The sequence below is a fragment of the Caenorhabditis elegans genome, chromosome X (genome assembly GCF_000002985.6).
Source record: "Caenorhabditis elegans chromosome X".
Taxonomy (NCBI): Eukaryota; Metazoa; Nematoda; class Chromadorea; order Rhabditida; family Rhabditidae; genus Caenorhabditis; species Caenorhabditis elegans.
In genome coordinates, this window is record NC_003284.9 from 2,319,643 (window position 1) to 2,335,391 (window position 15,749).

The window sequence follows — 15,749 nt, forward strand, 5'->3', positions numbered from 1 at the left end:
GAGACGACGAAATGCACCAGGAACTGACTACGTCTTTCTAATAAGCTAACTACTCTAAAAATGAAATTCTTCTCAGATTTTCGAGGTAAACAAGCCTTTCTCGGCGCTCGCGCGCACGCTCTCAAATTCAGAAAATAGGCAAAAAATGCACTTTTGCTCGCTGGTCACAAGCATAAAATAGAAAAAAGCACGTTGTTTACAAGCTAGACTGCGGCACACTCACATACACAGACTCTAAAAATAGAAGAACGAGAGAGCAGATATTTGGTCCGTGTGTGTGCCAATGGTCTCTCATTTCTAGACTAGGATAAATTTGAGTTCTTATGACTGACTGAAATGTGAATTCGTTGCTGGGAAAACCAAACCGGCAAAATAAAGAAAAAAGAAGCAAAAAAAAAACAAAACAACAAGAAACGAGAAAAAGAACAAAAAATGGGATTGCGAAGCAACGGAAGACCGTATGACAAGTCAATCAGGCTAAGTAATCTGTGAACGCCTAGTAGAAAGGAAAAGAAGAAGAAAAAAGCGAGCAAAGCAAAATGGCGACAACGCGTGACTTGAATTTTGCGATTCTCTCAAGACCGGACGAATCTGCCAGCATTTTAGAAGTGCGACAAATGTGGAAAACATCAACTGTGGCTTTTGTGGTCTTCCAGTAAGTGCTCAAAGCACGACATAAGAGACCCATTACTGACTAATTCAATTCTCAACTATGCATCATGTGTAGCCTCCGCAGATTAAAAAATCCAATAAAAAGTGTTTGCCTTTGAAATTTCTCCACTAATCTGTTTTTCAAATCAGTATATTTTTAGTTTTCACTTTTGCAATTATTTTCAAATCCGCACGCCTAGATTATGACATCAGTTCCAAGAGATTATATGTGTATAAAGTCTAAAAAAGTTGCTTCCAAACGCACAAACAATATTTTTCCAAAACTCCAACTAACATCAAAAATTGGACTAAACACAACCACCATATAAAATAAAGTGAAGAGTTGAAAATAAGAGTTGGGCGGGCTGGGTTATTACAGGGCAACCGATAATAACTGATCAGGAGTCGTGTTTTGTTATTGAGCGTTTTTGTTATCAGGGAGAACTACAATTAAATCAGAGAGTGAGATAGTGAGTAGAGATTCAGAAATCCTTTTGATGAAAAAATGAAAAACTGAAATTGATAACAACAAAAAATAAGATGGAAGAGGAGGGAGGGCGAGGTGGAGCGTTGACAAAATATCATTGAGAGGTATGAGGCACGTTGCCGAAGTGGCAAAGATCAACGGAGGAGGCGGGCTGAAAATGTGAACCAAACACCTTTTGAAAATACCTAGGAATAGTGAGGTATTCAATGACTTTTTTTTGAGATCTACAGTATACGGAATACTGATAAACAGTTTGTAAAATATTGTAAAATTTTGTACAAAATAAAGATTTCTGGTAGTAAGAAGTCTTTTTAAAAAAGCAAATTATTCCTAAAGAAGCGCCAACATATGTAACCGCAATGACCAAATATTATAGTGAAAAATATCTTAGAAACTTTCTAATTTTTATATGATTTTTTTTTGAAAATAGGATGAATCTCTGCCTTTGCCTAATTTAATTTAAGCCTCCCGCCAAGTAATTTGTTCGATGGGACGCGCGTGCACAATTTTTTTCAAGTTATTTTAATGTATTTTTTAACGAAATTTAAAGAAAAAGTCAAGATAAATGCAAATAACAGGCAAAAAAAAACGAAGGAACGTTTTTACATGACTTCAAACCTGAACAGATTCACGCTGGTCAAGCAGCTTTTAATCGAAAATTTGCATTTATCTTGACTTTTACTTCAAATTTCATGCACTGAAAATATGAAAAATTGGTGGAAAATCTGAAAAAAATAAGGCAGAAACTGAGATTTTTTCAATTTTCAAAAAAAAAATCATATACAATTTTAAAAATGTATTTTAAAATTTTTATTACGATATTTGGTCATTGTGGTACCATTGGCGCTACTCCACCTTTAAATGGAATTTCTCCTATATCTTAGAAATCAACGCTGTGCATATTAAAAATTCTGAGCATTTTTTGTACTACTATAGAGAAATAATATCTTATTATTGTGCACCTGTTTGGTTGTAGACAAATTTAAAAATAGGTCTTATTCTGCCAGTCACCAGTGCCCGGAGAATACAATAACAGGGTGACTGAGATTGCATGTAGAAGAAAAGGGGAGGAGGTCTGCAAGATGGAACCCATCGCGCCCTCCACGGCTGGCCGACCGACACTACCCGCTCACACACACACACACACACACACACACACACACACACGTGGTCTTTTTTCCTGCCTCCTTCCTCAAATGTTTTGCGACGAATATCTCCACCACATTGCTCTTCTGACGCCGCCCAGCCCCTTCCCCCCCCCCCCCCCCAAATTGTTACACCAGTTATCGAGACATATGGCAAATGAGAAAGGGGAGGAAGACGGCATGGAAGAGTAGGAAAGGTGTTTTTCCAGCAAAAAAAATAGATATTGCTCTCGGAGCACGCATTCCGAGAATAATTTCAAACGGATATATGGGTCGGAAGCAGTCGGGGGGAAATTAAAAATGTGGTCAATTTGGAAATAATCAAAATAATAAAAAAGTTTTGAATTGAGGATATATTTATGGAAATTGAGTGTGTCTTTTTTGAATTTGGAAGATAAACACTTACTTGATTTCATTTTTCAAAAAAAAAAACCAACAACTAGTATTTACCAATGTGACTTTTAATTAAAAAAACACAAAATCCTAATTTGAACCAAGTTTGGCAGATTTTCTCGAAACTTAACTATTAGAGTTGAGTGATCACACTGAGTCACTTTTTTTTCTGGTTTTTCGAGTGTTCTAGAAACAAAAAGTTTAAAAACTGGCAAGTCATTAGTTTTTGTTATTATCAGAGCATACTTTAAACATTCACAAAAAGCAAATCGAAATTTTGAGAGAAAAATTTTTCGTTTCTGAAGATCAATTCAATTGAAAGTGGAGTAACGCCAATGGGCATTTTTTTAACCAAAGCGACTAAATATCAGAATAAAACACTCCAAAAAACTTTAGATTCTTTAAAAAATGCTCAGGAAAATTTTTGGCACATTGCCAAATTTTCGAAAAAAAAGTTCGCGAATTCAGAGCAATAATGTATGTTCCGTTTCCTAGAATGTTTTAACACAAACAATGTTAATACAATTAAAATATTAAAATAGTGGGAAAATGTTTTTGGGTCGACTTCCAGAATTATGAATTGCAAAAACTGAGTACATACTAATCCCTTTTAGCAAGTAAACAAAAATTTTTTTAAAAGTTATTAATAAGACATTTGGTCATTTTTTCCCCACTGGCGTTACTCAACCTTTCCTGAGAACAAATTATGTTTCAAAGTTTGACAGTTTGACAAATTTTTAACTACAAAAAAAAACGTCAGTTTTCCGTTTTGATTTTTAGTCATTTGTTTTTGGAGATTTTCATTTGTTCTAGAACACAAAAGTTTGTAGACTGAAAAACCAAACCATAGAAATCATGGTTATTGTTATCGGACATGCAATCTAATGGAACATTGTCATACAAAACTCACATTGAATCTTGGCGGCAAGTGTGCAGCGGGCTCGCTGTTCCGACGACGGTTCTTTTGGAAGAACTTGAGCATCGCCGTGTCTGAAAATAAAAAATAAAATCTGATGATGATCACTGAATATCATAGAATGAGTTCTACACGTCAAGTGGTAGTATTGAAAACTGGAGAGTTAATCAGACATCATCAGTTATTCCAGGACATGTGAGTGTCAAAGAAATACAGAAAATAATAAAAGCAAAAGAATACAAAAAAACACGAATATGGAGAAAAAGGATAGAGAGGCTGTATCACACCGCATAGAAAAAAGGTTTCGTCCCATATTTAGAACAAATGACATATTGTTGTTCTGTTGAGGCACAAAGTGGCTTCTTTCGCACTCTGGGTTTGGTTCGTTATCTGTGTTGCATAAAAATGATCACCCAACAGAGAAAAAAAAACACACACAAGTTTCAACTTTTTTGTCTCCCGAAAAGTTGGAGTCTTGGATGTTTCTTCAAAACGGAAGTCCGTGAGACTTCATCATGTGAGCAAATGGGAAAAAGAAGGAATTATGATGGGAAGCACTGAATTAAATTTGTTGTCATTGGAAGAGCAGAAACGTCCGCATTTTGAGAAAATATGAAGGTGAAGGCCGAAGGCAGCACAAACTGGGTTCAGGAAATTGCGAGAGAATGCAAACATAACTGGCAAAAGTGCAACACAGAAAATGAGGAATGAGGAATGGTGGTTTGAATGTCGGGGGGTGGTGACACAATAAAATGAATGAAATAAAGTGTGAACTTTCAAAAAATAGGCTGTTTAAGTTGTTCATTACAGTGTTTGATCTATGGAATAGGTTTCCGCTAGACGTGAAATTTTCTGTAAACTCCTAAGTTAACAATGTCTCGCGGGGTATTTTTTTTGCTCAATATGTGTCAAGAGACTAGATCCATTTTCTCATGAAGGCAATGTCATGTTTTTATTAATGGCGTTGTAATTTGATAGCACTGGCAACGAGAACATAGCTGAAAACTATATATTCGAGATTTTAAATTTAACATGATATTTCAAAATTGTTCATAAAGTTTACATTTTAAAACATTTTGAAAATAAATTCACTTATGTTTTGATAGATGAAAAACTGTTTCAATCTATTTATTTAAATGTGAAGTACCATCAATGGTGATTTTACTTTAATCAAACTGGCCCCAAATGCCGAAAAACAAAAAATTTGAACTGACGCACTTTTGTCTCTAAACTTTATCCAGAGAACCGTGCTATACTTTTACTAATTTTTAATTTTAATTTTTTTTTTGAGTTTTTTTCTGATTTTTAATTAAAAAAAAAGGTGATAAAAAAAAAAAAAAAATACCGTTCGTATTTCAAAATAATTTACACAAAATAATTTTCGAGTATATTTATATTTTAATATTTTTTCCAAACTTAATAAGATGATTTCGTTTTTCTTTTCTGATATTTTGACATTTGGGGCCAGTTTGAGTAGTTTGAAGTAAAATCACAGATGTAGTTCTAACAATAATGGACAATTTTTGAGCAATCTGCTGTATAAGCAAAATAAAAAACATTACTAGACTTTAAATAAACTGTGTTGTTATCCATTTTTAAGTTTTTTTAGCAGCTTAGTCCCATGTGTTTTTAAAAATATTAATTACAATGTAAGCTTCTCTGTACTCATTGAAAACATTTTTCAAAGCTGCTGTCACGGTTTTCAAGAAATTAGTAAAATTGGACGAGAACAGGCAAATGATGAAAGTTAAATCGTAAAGATCTGAATTAAATATTTTCAAATTTTACACTAAAGTTCTATAAATTCCAAAACTCTTTTCTTGGAGCCGAAAAATCCAAAAAAACCATCTAAAATAACCTTTTTTGAAAATTTTCAAAGCAATAGCATTAGAAAAATTTAATGCTGTTCTTGATGTGTTATGTTCTGTTCAATCTTTTTCTTTTTGCTATTTCTTTTAATAGTTGTTTTTAATGACCAAACAACATTTTCTGTTGTTTTTTAAAATGGTCTGAATCTGTTCGAAATTTTAAAGAATAGTGATTCAGTTGAGACGAATATTTAAATGAAATGTGACAAAATCGTTTCAGTTGCTCAAATAAATGTTGAACTGACCCCAAATCGTGTCAATGGAAACTAAATTCAACAAATGCAGCTGTCAGTTTACTATTTTTGAAGTGAGACAAAACTTCTGGAAACACTGACAAGCAAATTTTCTTTCTGTTGAGCTCAGTCACAAGATTATTCGATACATTTTTGAAAATATTGGTAACGAGAAGGACAACACTATTTTTCTGATTTGAGAATCTGGCATCTATTTAATTACTTAAAAAATTTACGAAAATATCATAGAACAGGTGTAATCGAAAAATGGTTTTTTGAAAGTAATATTATCTAACAAGTAAAAGATATGTATGTTTTGATGCTCATTGATAAATAATTATAATTGCCAAATATGATTAAAATATATTCTCCCAGAGGAAATGGCGACTTTGGAAGAATAACATGAACTACAAACATTCTGATTTCGGTTTACTTACAAAACATCTTGTAGAATCTAAAATTTATTTAATATTCAGAATAAGCACTACTACATTTTCTACATGCTCAGACTCCGCCTGTCATATTCTGATCTACATATTAAACAAGATTAGACTTCAAAGTTATGTAAAGAGAATCCTCTCAGATAGCAAGAAACGGAGCACACGTCAATAGAATGTCCTATTGGAATTTTTAATAACACGGATATTTATTTATATAAACAGGCGAGAGACGGCAAGAGATGACCAAACAGAACTCGGTGCGTCTAGACTAAGGAAAAACGACGAAACTGAGTCTACTGTCACGTTTGAGCCAATTTCTGATGTTTCAAATGAAGAATGAAGAGGTTTCAACATTTTTCACACCCACGAGCAACAACAAAATCGGTTTTCCTACACAACAATATTTACGATCTTAGTGTTGATTGTGTGTGGGTGGAAATTTCAGTGAAAAATTTGGTAGCGCTTAATGGATGGAGAATTGATAGAAATTGTTGTCATATGTTTTATGATGTCACTGGAAATTGTATTTTACAGATCACCGAAAATTAACTTCAAATGATATCATTTGACAAAAAAAATTCCAGCTTGAACATGTTGGTAGCTTTGCTTTGAGCTTGATAAGTGTGAAATGGAAACTCTATAAGGAATACATTGTTTTAAAGCTATCAAGCATCGTCAGTGGAGACTTAGTCTGAATATACGTTTTGTAGTTCAAAATGCCTGAATATGCTTTTATAGGGATAATAAGAATATAAATGTGCGATAGCCTAATAGGGGTGCAGTATTAACTAATAGCAAACATAATTTGTTAAACCTTCAGTGGTACTTGTGTATCATTCCGCTACATTTAAAAATACTTTCAAATAAAAACGTGTAGAGTTTTTGTATTTTTAAGGCTTAGGAAAAAAAAATTATGTATTTGAAGGCCGAACGAGGAGAGAAGACGAGTAGTTTATTACATTACTAAACTAAGGAATGAATAAGTTAGTTCATAGAGTTCACGTTATACGATCTTCTTAGCCACGTCGTTGGTCAATACACGTTGATACCCAACAATAAATAAATTGAAGTTTAATTAATTTAAAAAAAATAAGAGGAAATAATACACAAGTACCCATTGAACTAGGTTTATAAAAAAGTTTGGATAAAGGTTTCGCATATTTTCAATTAGAATTGATTCAACAAAAATGAAGAAATTTCAAAAACATCATACCCCAAAAATTGAATCTTTGGATTTTTCACTCCCAAATGGCCAGTGCACAACAAAAGGTAACATAAAAATGTGTGACTTAGTAGATTCAAAATATTGTAAAACAGAAGGACAAGGAAGTAAAGTATTCGGTGGCTCACTTGGTTTTTGATCTAAAAAAAACTACTCATAATGAGTCTAAACAAATGAAACCCGTATAAATTTTGTATTACGAGAGGACTTGTATAAGAGGATTCATATGAAGAAAATCTAGAACAATCTCTAGAGAATAATGTCCGTAAATACTAAAAACGGGACTATCGCGGTTAGCCAACTACTTCAAAAATATTGATGCCCATTTTATAAACGGTAAAACCCCTAACTGTAACCTTGGTCAATAATTTATTAAAATATACAAGTTTTTATATATTACTAAACAAAAACTTCAAATAAAAAGGCAACGCATATTGTCACGTCAACACTTTTCTTCAATGTGTGAATGTTTTTCAGTATTCGCAGATTTTTAGAGCGCCAATTGACTTGTAGTAAAAACTCTGTTTTTTTTTAAATATACAATGTGAGAAAAAACAATAACACGGCGGAGAACACCAAATGCCGTGTTAATTCTGTACAGTCGACCATAAAAAACTCGAATGAATTGCCACGTAAAGAACCACAGACGTTTTTTTTTCGATCAGCAATTAAAAACTGAAATTTTTAGATAGTTGTTCTTTCAGAAGAAGAAGTTTTAAATTTTTTTTGCTTTCAGTTTCCTGAACTGTTACTTCATTATAAAATGGTAGATTTCTGAAATTGAACTGATCTGAAACACGGCGATTTTTCTGGCACGAGAATATAAGTGGATTTAGTTAAAGTTAACCTTGCATAATTTGACAACTTTTTATTTTTTTGAAAATTGTTTAATTTGTTAAACGATACTTTTAGTAGTGGGTGTCTTTTTTTTTCACAAACAAGCAGGTGCATTTGCCAAGTCAAATACGATATGACTCCGTGCATCTGCTGGTTTTCATTTCTTTTTACTTCCCGGTTGACCGATACTATTTCACAGGTGTTACAAGTTTAATTCAGAAATATTTCGTCAACTCATTTCCATAATTTTCATGCTCCTCTAATTTTCATTACCTAATATCAAGTTGTTGTGCAAACGAGTAAACTGAATGCATAATCTTGTGAGCGAGAATCACATATCTTCCATCTGTTGCAGATGAATATTGCACCAACACCTGCCATTGGCTAATTACTCTATTGAAGCCGTTCCGTATTCCATTCTGTTCTTTCTCCATTCAGACAAGCCGAACGATGACTGATCAGGTCATGCAGGTGCATGTGAAAGATTCGCGGTTTTATTTTATTTGACTCATGGGTTCCCTTATTCTCGGTCCTTTCAAGATTTTATGTTTCATAAAGAGCTTGGTGTTGTGCAACATTTTACATTTTGTGCCCTAATTTAAGGAGATGATTAACTGTTCTTTTAATAATAAAGTTTTATTAAAATTACCCCTTGTCAAACTGATTGTGAAAACTTTTTTCTGCAATTGAAAATTTCCTGCATTTTTTGATGATTTTTTCACACTTTTAAATGAAAACTTGAATCGAATCGTTTTTCCTTTGAAAAAACCGAATTAACTAAAAAATGCTACTTGCCTACGCTTTTTTATATTTGAAATCGAATGAAACTGGCAAATGTAAACTTTTTAGTGTGGGAGCAAGTACTATTTTGGAAATAGTTATTTCAGTTGAATAAAGTGTCCACTGAACTAGTCATGAACTAGTCATAAACTAGTCAAAAAAAATCTAGTACCTTACGTTTCAAAAAAATTTTCAAAAAATTTACAAATGTTATTATAACAAATCATTGATTTAAACGAATAAATCTTCTCTCTCCTTGTCATTAGAAAATCGTAATGCCCCGCCCTCGCCACACAAACTACAGCAGTGCGCGGAACCCGGCAGGTGTCGGCCGCCGCCAAACACCTACTCCTGCATCGTTCTGTGTGTTTTAATGTGTTTTTTGTTGAGGTATCTTTATATCAATAATGAATAATGTCGCCACCCCATAGAAATATTTTCTATGTCAACCTCTTGCACGGTTGCCGTAGTTAATTTTTCTTTGGGAATAGGCTAAAGTGAAGCGTTGCGGTCACTCTGGATCATGACTTTCTACCGAAAAAATTTTTGAAACAGGCTATTCTATTTTATTAGGCTCTGCTTTTCATGTGAGGATGGAAATATCGAAAATCTAACTAAATCAAGTCCAATATATGCGGTAAAAATGTAGACAACATGTTTGCCATCGTTGTGTTTTTCAAAAATTTCGTATGCAGGATTTACCAGCCGACACCTGAAAACTCTAAGACGTGTCTGGACGGTGACTAATTTTTTTCGTATTTTTTTCTTCAAAAAACTGTCCCTTGGGCCGCCCTGTTCAAGATGTTTAATTATTTAAAACAATCGTTATGAGTTGACTCTGTGAAAATTTTACATTCGGTCTACCAGACTTGCCAGCCGCTGATGAGCAGTCTTTTCGGCAAAATTTAAATTAGCAGTCTTAAAGGTGGAGTAGCGCCAGTGGGGATTTTGTCTAAATGCACTTATAATGATTCAAAACAACCGGATAACTTAATAAAACACTCCAAAAAATTTTCGATTTTTCATAATTTCCGGTCAATGTTTTGTCAAATTGCCAAAATTGTGAAAAATATGAGCTTTTGAGGAAATTTAAAGAAATGTCGCATGTTTCGACCCCTACATTGTTTTAAATACAAAGAATTCAAACAAAACTAAAACATGAAAATTGTCAACAAAAAAAATTGTTTTTGGTCGACTTCCAAAAGGAGTGGCAAAAACTGAGTAATTGCCACTTTTTGACAGTAAATAAAAAATTTCAAAAAAATAAAATAAAGTTTTATCATGATTTTTGCTTATTTTGGGAGCAAAGGAGTGGTTTTAACAATTTCCCTACTGGCGCTACTCCGCATTTAAACCCTAAAATTTGAGGTGACTCGTATAGAAGTAAGTAAGTAGTTGTCTAACTTGCAACATTTGTTCACTGTGAATTGTCTTCTTACCAGGTCAATTGACAATTTCCCAAAGTACTTTAAAACACTGAGTATATAAATGCCTTATAAAAATCAAGGTTCGCTAATGTCTCTCTCTCCAAACGGGCCAGAATGAGAATCCTCTTGAAACCGCCACACTCAACTTGTGCATACTCATATTTGTCTACGTATGAGTTCGGCCATGGTGTTCACGCGTGAATGCTACTTTCAAATAAAGTGCGATGTCCTCCCCCCCTCCCTCACCTTATTCGTCTTGCATCCCACTCAGTTGTTCTACCGGGAGCCAGAGATCGGGTGTTTCGCGCATTTGAAAACAATAACACTTGTGCACGACACTCGGCTTTTGTGTCCATGTTCAACTCTGTTCAGCGCTGGCAATGTTACGGATGTTTCACTTTTTTTTTTTGGAGAGTGGTCATTTACATTTTTGGGTTTCCTTTCACAACGCTTCATTTTTGAGTGGTTCCAGGCGCATATTCTTGTCTGCAATGCGAAACCGGATTTTGACCCGTGTTCTCAGTCCACATGTTGATTGTTTCCTCAAAAGTGTGTTTATGTGTGTGTCCTCTACATACTCACACCTCGCAGATGTATCAGATACTCTGAGACTCTCTCTCTAATTGACCTTTCCTTCTGAATCCGTTCTCTTTTATCTCGTCACCTCGCCTCTCTTGCCCTATGGGATACGTAGCAGCATCCATCTCCATTAAAACGCCATAGCTTCGCAGCCATTCCGACACTTCTTCTCAGCTGGATGCTGTAATTTATCACCTCCTATTTTTTGACACCACATCCACAGATCAACTACCTCATGCTAGGAAATATGAAATACGTAGGAATAATGAGAGAGTATACGATAAAGATATGTACAAGTGACACATTATTTGAGGGAGAAGAGATCAACATGTTTGATATGTAAGTTGGCCATCGTCGGCAATTGTATTATGTTCTTCACACTTTTGTTATGTGTTGCAATTCAATTCCGAATGCAAATTGGTTGCTTCGTTTTCCGCACACAAGCCAATTTTTTTTTGTCGTTTAATATTCATTGGTAGAAGAGATAATGGTCACAATCGTAGGTGCATTTGCAGATGTTAGAATATCAAAATCTTATAAAAATAGTTGCTTCCGAAAATTGGGATTTTCGTCAATTGCCGAGTTTCTTAATTTTTGCTCTTTATGATAATTTGGCTATTCAACAATTTTCGTGTTAAAAATTTGAAGAAAAATGAATTTGGGGTTACTTTAGATAATTTGACAATTCCACAATTAATTTTTTAAAATTTTTTTACCGACTCAAAAAATGGATAAAACTCAATTTTTAATTAGTTTTTTTGAAAGTTGAAATTTAAAATGTTTTTTTTCTTTAAAAGTGATGCTAACACAGTTTTTACCACTTTTTGACTCGAAATAAAAAATTTTACAAGTTTTTTTTTTTGAAAAGCCTTACAACTACATTAATCATTTGGAAAATTTTACGCGACCCATGTTGTTCAATGTTTAGGAAAATATTTCAGTCCCAGTACCAAAATGTGTTTCAATCCCAATTTTTTCCAATTGCTCTGTTTTTATTTTTCTCAAAAATGCCAAACCCTAAAACCTACTCCAAATTGGTTTCTACTTGGTATTGTTCCTCACGCTACTAAGAAATAATATCATTTGAAAAAATAGTGATCGGAAGGAGGAAGAGTGGCATTTAAGTAGAGATTAATAGAACGGTTAGCGCTCAACCCATTCTCATTTTATTTATTTATGCTTCCTATATGGCGCATCCATCTCTACAACAATTTTGTCTCTATTCGCAACGTTTACTATTAGTATATGTTTATATAAAAATGATGATTTTCCGCCCATAAGATTTCACACGATTTCGGTTCACAAACATTTCATTCTCGTTCCTACTAGTTTCTAATCCCCTCAGTTTAATCCAATCCGTAATTGTGTTATTGTTGTCTAGATGGTAGAGTCAGTTCCGCGAAAAAACCTGAATCTCAATTTACTGTCGGTGGGCTATTGTTGACTATTTTTTAAAGCGTTGCGCTAAAGATCCGCACCATTGCTGCAGACCATCTACGAGTCATACAGCTTGTAAAATGTTTTAATGAAACGCTTTCTGTGGATAATTGTTGTAAAATTTTTTATTTGAAATTGGCAAAAGCCTACACATAAAACCACTATGACAAAATATAATAGCAACAATTTTTTTAATTCTAAATTTTATATGATTTTTTGAAAATTTGGAAGAGTTCCAGTTTTTTTTCCCACTTTTTTGAAAGTCGTCAAACATTAAAGAAAAAATTCATTTGATTTTAATGGTATACTTTTTTTTTGAATATTAATATGGAAACATTGTAGGGAGTAAATAATTTTTTTATTTTTTGAAAAGTTTTGCTATGTGCTATCTCACTAAAATTATTTTTAATTGAAGGCATTTAATTTTCGCGGCATGATACGCAAAGTTATTAATTTGAATTTCTTTTTTTCTCTCAATACATTTAAAAATTATATAAAAATTTAGTGAAAAACTTTTAAAATAATCATCCAAATCAATGTTTAGTAATATACTGTGATCTATTCGAAGTTTAAAAATATCTGCATATTTTCTTTCAAAATTATTCCTCTTAATATAATTTGTGTCCAAAACGCGTTTTTTTTCGAAAAAAAAATTAAACTTGAACTTAATTGTATACTTTTAAATTCTAAAATGAAAATCGAAAAATCTAAGGAAAATATTTTGAGGTGCACCTACTAACACACTTTTTATTAACTTTGTAATAAATTTTTCGAAGTAGCGCCAATTGAAAATTTGCTAGCTATGGTGCCAAAATGACCAAATATCATATTAATACTTTCCAACATTTTTTTGGTAGTTAATCAGTTTTGCCATTTTTTTTTGGGTTTTGGAAGTCGTTGATCAAAAAAATTTTTCCTTCTATTATGGTCTTACTTACGTTCTGAATGTTAATATTCAAACTCATTAGGAATTCGAACATACTACAGTGCTATAGTTTTTTGTATTGGAAAAGTGACAAAAACTCAGTAATTGTCAAATTTAGACTGTTATTAAAATTTTTTTTAGAACTATTTAAAAAAAAAGGTTTTATTATGATATTTGGTCGTTTTGGCATAGGAATAAATGACGGTACTCCTCCTTCAGAAGTACCTGGAATTTTTCTCAAACTTCCTCAATTTCATTTATAATTCGTGACATTCAAACTCAATTTCAAAGTGATATCTATTATTTTTCCTCACACTATCCTCTGTGTCGTCTGCGCGCGACGGCATGCGAGATCATTAACCCGATTCAAAACGCTTACTGATTCCGATTTACGGATTCGACTTTTAATTTCTCCTTTACGGATATATGTATTGTTTCAAACCCCCCCCCCCCCCCCCCCCCCGCCTACACCTCGATTTATTAATGCGTCACTGATATGAAATTTGATAAAGATTGATATCACTCACTCACGTTTCAAAAGGCGTCTAGTTCTTTCTCTTCATATTGAGGTAAAAGTTCTCGGATTCTTGCTGCTGCTGCTGCTTAATTTGATATGTTCCAAGCCCAGTGAAACTGGGTCATTTATCCGGCCTTCTCTAATCAGGCATTTTCTTTATTAGCGCGTGATAGTGCGTGCGAAGCTTGTTATCTTTCCCAACTCGAATGGGTATTTGCTTTCACACTATTTCACTATATTTTTCCCTCACTATACTTACGCAAGACCGTACTCATTGCATAATATGGTTCTCTCTATTTCTCTAGTTCTCACCTACTCCTTTTCGTTCTCTAATAACTATTGAAAGTGAAAAAATAATAATTTTCTTTCCCATGAATCACACTCAAAATTAATTAGAAAACCGCTAAATAGAGAATTGAGAAACCAACAGGAATATACATAACTGAATATAGTTGGCCTACAGAGACAACCGGAAAGATGAGTATTGTTTTTTTTTTCGATGTTTTTAAGTGTACACGCGGTACCGGCACACATAGCCCCCCCTTTGCCTAGCATACATACATAACGGGACGGTATTTTCTCTATGAGCCAGCTCGAGCCGGCTGTCTGTTACTATTGTATTTGTACACTGGTTTAGTCATTGTACACTGTTCTTCGGCCCGTTCTCTTTTATGCTCTCTTTTTTATTTATTCGTTATTTCCCTATATGGCACATGTGGCAAATTAGCCAGTTTCATTGTTTTTCGGAAATTGATCCGAACAACAAATGATGTCCAAACATACGATTTTCGTAATAAAAGTTGGGCGGTTTAAAATAATTTTTAGCCAAATGTTCTATCTCAAATTAGGTCGGAAATATACTTTTTTGAACTATTATCCTTAATTGCATATATTGGTAGATTAACTTACGCTATGTCGTTGATTATTGTCAAAAATGCCAAAAATTCTTAGTCTATCGGCTTTAAGTGTACCTTAATCAATGAATTAACGTGAATTATACTACCAAAATATGCGGTACGGAATTTTAAAAAATTAAATTCGGACCGCCGCGACACTGAAAAAAGACCAAAATCAAACATTTTAACTAAAAAATATGTTTTCTTTCAGAGAATTTTAATCTCAAAATTCGAATACATTTTAAGTCTATACGCTCAAGTTACCCAGAATCGTTACTCCTCCTTTAAAGTACATGAATCTTGTAATGAAATACTCTTCCCTTAATTTGCAACCTTTTTCATCACACCTTCGAAAACTGTCTGAAACGATCATAATTGAGGGGTTCAATGTAATTGACCCATAAACTGCGCTTTTTTCCCCTGGGCGCCCGAAACAAGTTGACGTCCAATAACAGGGTTAAAATGAAATGACCTTGCGCTCCTCCCGACTCGGAATACCGTTATTATTACTCGATCTTTTCAAAACATAGCTTCCAATCTAATTTCGAACGGTTTCCATGGTGTGATCTTTTTGAAAACGCTTTGAAGTGCTTAACAGATTCCATCCTTTGTTGATGTTTTTGGTGTTGTTGTTTGAGGTTAAAATATAAGGATTGTTTGAGTGTACAGTGCAAGATGGAAAGATGAATGTACTTATGTATTCAGTTTCACTAGCGCTTTTTCACTCGTCCCTTTCATTCTTGCCACTTGACCATAGCGCAAACTTCTGGTTTTTTATTTTCAAACGAAACAGTGTTGTTTTTTCAAAGAGCAGGATTTTGAATTTAACTGCGCCACATTTTTTAGTGTAGATAGTTAGTGTAGAATCGGACATTTTGAATTGCAACCTACATTTTTAAGTAATTTTGGTACTGGTGTATTAGATGTTGTTTCGAAATTTTTGCAAAGAATACAACTCCATAGTGACAAGTCTAAAATTCACTTTTTTTTTTTTTT

General features: G+C 33.5%; 1 long non-coding RNA gene and 5 other non-coding genes across 6 annotated transcripts, besides 1 other annotated feature; 5 read left to right on the plus strand and 1 right to left on the minus strand.

Moving 5' to 3' along the window:
- Positions 1 to 7,101: 7,101 nt before the first annotated feature.
- On the plus strand, positions 7,102 to 9,450 carry linc-154. The gene has a single exon (NR_102166.1). It is a non-coding gene; the product is annotated as a long non-coding RNA linc-154 (long non-coding RNA).
- mir-8196.1 lies at positions 9,352 to 9,482 on the plus strand. Its single transcript, NR_102167.2, has one exon — positions 9,396 to 9,461. It is a non-coding gene; the product is annotated as a pre-microRNA mir-8196.1 (primary transcript).
- Positions 9,352 to 9,482, plus strand: a primary transcript.
- A 1,600-nt stretch (positions 9,483 to 11,082) lies between these two features.
- On the minus strand, positions 11,083 to 11,218 carry T01B6.5. The gene has a single exon (NR_070478.1). It is a non-coding gene; the product is annotated as an Unclassified non-coding RNA T01B6.5 (non-coding RNA).
- An 877-nt stretch (positions 11,219 to 12,095) lies between these two features.
- On the plus strand, positions 12,096 to 12,175 carry T01B6.6. Its single transcript, NR_070479.1, has one exon. It is a non-coding gene; the product is annotated as an Unclassified non-coding RNA T01B6.6 (non-coding RNA).
- A 1,692-nt stretch (positions 12,176 to 13,867) lies between these two features.
- Positions 13,868 to 14,004, plus strand: T01B6.7. The gene has a single exon (NR_070480.1). It is a non-coding gene; the product is annotated as an Unclassified non-coding RNA T01B6.7 (non-coding RNA).
- Positions 14,005 to 15,133: 1,129 nt separating this feature from the next.
- Positions 15,134 to 15,346, plus strand: T01B6.10. Its single transcript, NR_070481.1, has one exon. It is a non-coding gene; the product is annotated as an Unclassified non-coding RNA T01B6.10 (non-coding RNA).
- The last annotated feature ends 403 nt before the right edge of the window (positions 15,347 to 15,749 follow it).